The sequence below is a fragment of the Arachis ipaensis genome, chromosome B05 (genome assembly GCF_000816755.2).
Source record: "Arachis ipaensis cultivar K30076 chromosome B05, Araip1.1, whole genome shotgun sequence".
Lineage (NCBI taxonomy): Eukaryota > Viridiplantae > Streptophyta > Magnoliopsida > Fabales > Fabaceae > Arachis > Arachis ipaensis.
The window spans coordinates 12244605-12252829 of record NC_029789.2 but is presented as its reverse complement, the minus strand read 5'-3'; positions in this window follow the sequence as shown (position 1 = coordinate 12252829).

The following is an 8225-nucleotide window of genomic DNA, read 5'->3' as shown; positions in this document are numbered from 1 at the left end:
CCTTAGAGCTAATCTATGTCCTTACGGTTAATTTTACCTATCGATTATGAATTTTTGAATTATTTAAGATATATTTGATCTACTTAATTAATATTATTATCTAATTTTTTATGACTAAATTGACCTTTAAAAATCTCCATAACATTGCTAAAGCTTTTCTCCAAAATTGTTAGGTGCAAAATTTAATTCTTGACATAGTTAAGCTCACGCACATGCAATTCTTTTCCTTTTTCTATCATTGCATAACATCTATAATCCATTTATACTTTTATAAATTACCACCTACGAAAAGATCTTTAAAATTACTGGAAAATAAACATAAAATTAGGAATTAAATCCCTTCAAATTTATTGTCTTCAATTTATCCAACAAAAAATAAATGAGTTGTCAATGAATTTAATTCTCTGGCCATCTCATGAAAGAAACCAACCATATGTCATTATAACATGATAACAAATAAAATTAAGACTAAATTTAATTTAATTAAGATTAAAGAAAAACAAAATATCTATGATTAGTTAAAAATGTGGTCAGATAATATTATCTTATCCTTTAAATAAAGGACTAGATTTATGCTAATACCTTTTGAAATGGTTTTTATAGGTATAAATCTAACAACCATATATTTGTGTAGAGCTATTTTTAATATCAATCCTCAAAATTAAATTCTTCAATTTATTCTTGTTGTTGTTATATATATATATATAAAAGTTAGCTAACATGTGATTTTGGAATTCATGTTAAAATTATTAATTAAAAATATATAAAGAATATAAAATTTGTTGTGATAAGGTAGTTTACGTGGATGTTTATTTTTAAGAGAGAATGAAATTAATAATGTTAAAAAAGTTAAACTTTTACAAGTATAAATAGGAGGCTTAATCAGAGGCAATACACACAACAATAAAACAAATTTTTTTCCTTCCTTATGTTACAAATATTTTTCTCTCTCTTATTTCTCTGTAGTTTTAAGCTATAATAATTATAATATTAGTAAATATATAAATTACTTATATTATAGTGAGATAAGAGCATATTTATATTTCTCTATTTTATATTTATTATATCTTCCTTATTTATTTCATAACACGTTATCAGTACGAGACTCTGATTAAATTTTAGGAAGACTCAGGTAACAAATTTTCATTATGTCGAAACTCTCTTATCCTGAATTTAATGTTCTTGATATATCTAGAAACAATTACTTATCATGGATACTGAATGCTGAAATCCATCTTGATTCACTGGATCTTGGAGATACCATTAAGGCTGAAAATAATACATCTCAAAAGGATAAAGCCAAAGCCATGATTTTCCTTCGTCGTCATCTTGACGAAGGATTGAAAAATGAATATCTCACATTAAAAGATCCTGCAGATCTGTGGAAAGACCTTGAAGAAAGGTATAATCATTAAAAGACGGTGATACTTCCTCAAGCCCGATATGAATGGACGCACTTGCGTCTACAGGATTTCAAATCTATAAATGAATATAATTCAGCAATGTTTCAAATCACCTCACAAATGAAATTATGTGGGAAAAAGATAACTGATACGATATGTTAGAGAAAATTTTCTCGACCTTCCACGTCTCAAATGTGCTCCTGCAGCAGTAGTATCGGATTTAAAAAATATTTTGAGTTAATTTCTTGCCTTCTTGTTGTTGAACGCAACAATGAGTTGCTTTTAAAAAATCATGAAGCGCGCTCAACTGGCGCCGCCCCATTTTCTGAAGCAAATGCGGTAAATCATTACCCCAAAATAGGTAAATGGCAAGGTTTTAGTAGCAAGAAAAATTATGGAAGGAAAAAGAATTATGTTCACAAGAAATGATCTCACCAGAAGTGGGATAAAGAAATAAACAATGGGCAAAATAAATCAACAGAAGATAAGTATTTTCCGTTGTGGTGGAAAGGGTCATTGGTCGCGTACCTGTCGTACCCCAAGGCACCTAGTGGATCTTTATCAAGTATCTTTGAAAAAGGATGATAAAGGAAAGGAAACAATTTTCGTTTCAAATGATGCTAAAAATTCCACCACTCATTATGACGTATCTGATTTCTTTGAGGATCTTGAAGGAAATATTGGTCATTTGATCAATGATGGAATAGTTTAATATGTGAGATTGTTAAGTATTCATGTAAATAGATAAGGGAAATTATAATGTACAGATCCCCAATTTTTAAAGATTTACAGATTTTGGATGGAAAGAAGGCAACGACAACACGTGTCCATGAGCCATGCAAGTGGGTGCAGCGTGAAATTGTGTAGAGAATGATTTGTGCCCACCACAGAGCCGAGCTTCCTTCGTTGAGGCAGGGGAAGGCTCGTTTGGTTTTAAATTTTTTTTTTTTTTTGACAAGCTTCATATAAGTGGACCAATGCAAGCCTTTGCAATGAATAGGTTTGGAGACAAAAAAAATGATCAAATGATGTTATACGAAGAACATATAATTGAAGGGTTTCTGACCCAAATTAAAAATATATATATAGGATAAAAAAAATAAATAAATAAATAAATAAATATATATATATATATTTAATTTTTAATTTAATATAATAAATATGAGTTAAACAATATTTAATATGTGTTCGGCACTGTTATATTAAAAATAGATGTATGACATAGTCAATTTTGCCAAAAAATTGTAATGAAAAATTCTTTTAAAGGTAATATACTTTAGATTTTAGAATTCAGAGTGTAAGGTTTAGATTTTGAAAATTAGTGTGAACGAAATCAGCGGTAGAATTGAGAGTTTAGGATTTAGAAACAAAAATTAATTTAATATTTGGTTTAATTATTCTGTAGGTCTTTATAGTTTCACCAAATTTTCAATTAGTTCTTTATACCTTTTTTTTTTCTTTTCAATTGGGTCCCTATACATTATTTTTTTTTTCAATTTAGTCCTTGTTAACGTTAAACGTTAAAAAAATGTTAGTGAATTGTGAAATTACTTGTATACCCCTAGGGACCTAATTGAAAAGAAAAAATATATAGGGACCTAATTGAAAATTTAAAAAAATTATAAATATTCAATAAAAGATATTCCTATAATTCCTATTTAATGATTCTACGACATAAAAAATATTTCTATAATCTCTTTTATTTTATCACTATCATTTTTTTCTTATTTATATACAAATTGTACCAAAATTGTACCAAAAATACCGTCTCTTTTTTTTTTTTACTTTCAAAATACCTTATCTTAAGAATATAAAAAAAATAATGGTTAAAATGAAACAGAGAAATAGTAGTAATAAGTATAATATAAAATTCAATTTTCATCACTCAAGTATTTATTATGACCAACATAATGAAAGAACTTGCATATGGCATATGGTAACAAGAATCATTGATAGAATAATAAGTAAAATTGTTTACAAAAATTGAGTTCTATATAATTCCTCAAACAAGAGAACCAATTTGGCTGACAAAAACTCAAAAACAAGTATATTGAAGAAATGAATTTTCCTTATGGTAATAAGTATCATCAGAAAGAAATCCCTAAAGGCTGCTTGCTCTAGCATAAACAGATATTCCATCTCCGTTAGATATGATCTTTGCCATTGCAACTGATGCCAAGTGACGCACGGGCCGTCGACAACCAAAAGTGAGCAGGGAATACAATGCATCCTCACACTGTCTTTGTCACAACAAAATATTTTCCTAGGAGAAAGAACCACAACTTAAGTGATTTTTGTTACAGCATCGAAGCTCCAAGATTTGTCGCTAACACTTCCAACCTTGATTCATCTTTGTTCTGTCGACTGTTGCTGGTAGTGGATGAATGGCCTTCTTCTAGTGGCGACGAGCATGGGAGGGACGCCAAGCAGAGGAGATGCCGCAAGAGGGGACCTTACGGTGGATCCAGCGGGAGCTTAAGAAGTTAGGGCTACTGGGTTAGGACGGGGTGAGTGTGGGACAAAATAATAAGGGATTTTTTGGGAATTTTTAAAATATGATGGTATCTTTGATTAGTTTTTTTTTTTTTAATATGAGAATATTCGTTTATTTAACAGAATATTCCGTTATTTTAAACATTTTTGTTACGATAGGGACTAAATTGAAAAAAATTATATGGTATAGGGACTCAATTAAAAAGAAAAAAGTATAGGGACTTAATTGAAAATTTGGTGAAACTATAGGGACCTGCAGAGTAATTAAACATTAATATTTTTATGTATTACTTTTTGCACCGTAATATAAATTTGTCGGTGTCCATCATTAGTTTGCGGTATAATTATTGAATGCAAAACTTTTAGTCAAGTGTGCATTGTTACGGTGACTTATTTTTTCTTTCTAAGTATTAATGTTAATTAAAAGGAGGGAAAAGAAAAAGTGAGCTTGGTTAGTATGGATGTGGCTATGCTTCCAATGTGAAAATAAAATTGTTGACACATAGAATGTAAAATAAGAAAACAGCCGGTCTTCAATGTATTCTAAGTGGAGGTGATGAAATAGTGGAAGAAGTAATGATGAGACAAAATGAAGATGAGATTCATGATTAACACAAACGAGTTGTTAATTCATTGTGATGAAAATAAAATGTCACATTAAACTGCAAATAGGAGAGCGTAAATACTCAACCGTAAACTTAAGCCCATAAACTTCAACCATGAGCCCTAAACCCCAAACAGAAAAAACCGAAAGAACGGAACTCGTATCCCTAATCCACGAAACACGATTCGTATATCCGTGAGAGATGAAATGATGTATACAAATTTCTAGAAGACGAATCCTGAACCGTAAAAAGTCAATTAATTTGTTTATTTCCTTTGGAGACAGTACACGGCAAGACTAATTCTGCTAGCTGAACCCCGCATGCGCAACCCGAAATTCCTTACCGCAAAAATGATGAACCATCGGCGGGGAGCCCAAGAACCAAATTCTATGAACACCATATCCGAAATCGTAAATCGCAATTGATTTGTCTATCTTGTTTGGTGAAATAACACCATAACACTGTATGCTGGATATAAACCCTAAGCCATGTAGGATGAGATGTGAATCTTGAATTTGAATATGTAAACCGAAATTCGTATTCCGAAGTCTGTTAGCTTTAAACCATGATCTGATAAACCGGTCAATAGAGTGGATTGAATCTTAGTTAAAAGAACCGAACCAAAAAAAAAATATTGATTCACTACTTATTTAGTTTAACCAATAAGTTATTGATTGAACCGATAAAATCGATCTTGCGTGGACAAATATAATCAATTTTTAAATTATTTGACTAATATATCTATTAAAAAAAACTTAATAATCTAAAACAAAAAAAAGTTATTGAAATTTTATTTATTTTTTGTTTTATATTTTAAAAAATATAGGAGAATTTTATTGTCAATTCAATAAAGCAATCTCATTTTAAGAAAATGATCTTTTAAAGTAAAAACATAAGATCTCAATCATTATTGAATTTATAATTTTCATAACGTGCGAATTTGTTATTTTGATTTAAAATTATATTAGAACCTTATTTTCTCATTTTACCAAATTTTTCTCTTTAAAAAAGTATAATCTTTCTTTCCATATATGTTACTAAATAATCATTTAAAAAATTATTCATCTTTTATACAATTATAAAATTGTCTCTTTATTTTAATATTCCTAGCAAAGAATACTTTTAAGTTTTAATTATGGTTGTTGTTCATACTCTACCCTAATGCAATGGCCAGGTCCAATTAAGCCAACAAGGTCCAATCCAAAATCCACCTGACCTCCTGAAGAGGTCGGATTCGACACGTGCTGGCAGATTCAAATAAATAACTGCCCCAACAAATCTCTCACCTATTTCTTGAAGAGATATCTCAACAACCCTAAGATAAAGGGACGGTTATCCACCATCAGAAGTGGAACTACTTTAACGGTGGTTATTAGTCCATCACTTATAAATACATTGATGCACTCAAGTAAACCTAAGTTCCAATACTTTTAAACCTGCTTAATCCCTTGCTAACTTAGGCATCAGAGTGTCATTACAGGTGCCACCCCCCATTCTCCAACACACATACCAATTAACTCGGACAGCAGCCCCCAAGCGTAAACTAAGTCGGAGATCGCCTACCATAAGCTTTTGGGACCTCTAATTTAGCTCAATCCACTTATTTCAGATTTTGCCGTGGAATAGTTGTCAAAATCGAAGCTAACTCCAAAAAAAGAATTAACTTATAAACATATTTTTTTTAATCTCAAAAAATTAAAAACATTTTTTTTAAGTTGTAATGTTCGAACAAATTTAAAGAAACGTCTTAACTGTTATTTTAAAATATTATTCTTAATTTATATGTACAATTATTTAGTTCTTAAAAATTCAAAATATTATAACAGAAACTTTAATAATAAATTTCATCTAATAAAAAGAACACTCTGTTTTTGAGCATCTCACCTTTGTCAATGTTCTTCCGCCAACCATGCTAGTTGTGCTTTTCTCCCGCACATTCATTTTTTTCCTTTATTATCTATGAGCCATATAATAAAAGATCAAACATCACATGACCCAACAACCAATCAGGCCTAAATCTCCAAGCTGGCACTGACGAAAAGCAAAACAATGAAAATCTCGTTCGGCTCAGCTGATCCCATAAGCGCCCATATATTGCTGACATTCTGCTTCATCCTACAAAAGGAAAACAACAGGTGTTAAAAGGAGATACATTGAAAAGGAATATCTGTACATCTGTATAAATTTAGATCTTTACACTAGAGTGACCCAATAGATAATGTAAGAAACTTATTGTTAAGTTTTATTTAAGTTTTAAATATGATGTACATGAAGAATTCAATTTGACTGTACATGTATTACTATTCGTTTTATTATTATTTATCTTTGAAAAAAATAGTAAGGATATATAACGAAGATGTATGCCTTGCGGATAGTCCAAGTTCCCACACCATTCTCAAAAGTGATATATATTTTACCCATCTTGTGCCAAAAAAAGAATATGTTAATACTATTATTGGCTCACGCAATGTGATAGAAGGCTTCAGAAGAGCTATAATTTTATTTTTCGGAGGAACAAAATTTATAATAAATAATGCACTATTGTCTACTAATTCTCTAAGAAATTTATTGAGTTTCAAAGATATTTGCCAAAATGGATATCATACTGAGACAATGAATGAGGAAAATCATGAGTACTTATGTATCACAACTCATGATTCAAATAAGAAGGTTATATTAGAAAAGTTACCCTCACTTTCATCTGGGTTATATTATACCAAAATTAGTGCAATTGAATCACATGCCATTGTAAATCAGAAGTTTATTAGCCCAAATGAATTCATAACTTGGCATGATCGATTGGGTCATTCGAGAACAACTATGATGCGGAGAATTATTGAAAACTCCCATGGACATTCACTAAAGAACCAGAAGATTCTTAAATATAGTAAAGTAAATTTTGTTATGCTGCATGTTCTCAAGGAAAGTTAATTTTAAAGCCATCACCAGTAAAGATTGGATTTGAGTCCCCTGATTCAAGGCGATATATGTGGACCTATTCATCCACCATGTGGATCTTTTGGATATTTTATGGTTCTAATAGACGCATCTTTGAGATAGTCACATGTGTGCTTATTGTCTTTTCGCAACCTGGCGTTTACGAGATTACTGGCTCAAATTATTCGATTAAAAGCACAATTTTCAGAAAATCCAATTAAAGCAATTCGTCTTGATAATTCTGGTGAATTTACTTCCCAAGCTTTTGATACTTATTGTATGACTAATGGAATAAGTGTTGAACATCCAGTAGCTCATGTTCACACACAAAATAGGTTAGCAGAATCACTTATTAAACGCGTCCAATTAATTGCTAGACCCTTACTTATGAGAACAAATCTCCCAACCTCGGTTTGGGGGTATGCTATTTTACATGCCGCAGCACTTATTCGTTTGAGGCCAACGAGTTACCATCAGTTCTCTCTTATGCAATTAGCTTTTGGCCAGTAGCCAAATATTTCCCATTTAAGAATATTTGGGTGTGCGATATATGTTCCCATTGTACCACCTTCTCGCACTAAAATAGGACCTCAAAGAAAATTGGGGATATATGTTGGATATGATTCTCCCTCTATAGTGAGGTATCTTGAGATATAAACTTGAGATGTATTTAAATCCCAGTTTGCGGATTGTCATTTTGATGAATCAAAATTTTCAACATTAGGGGGAGAGAATAAGCTTCCTGAAAAGGAACTTAATTGGAATGCATCATCTTTGATGCATTTGG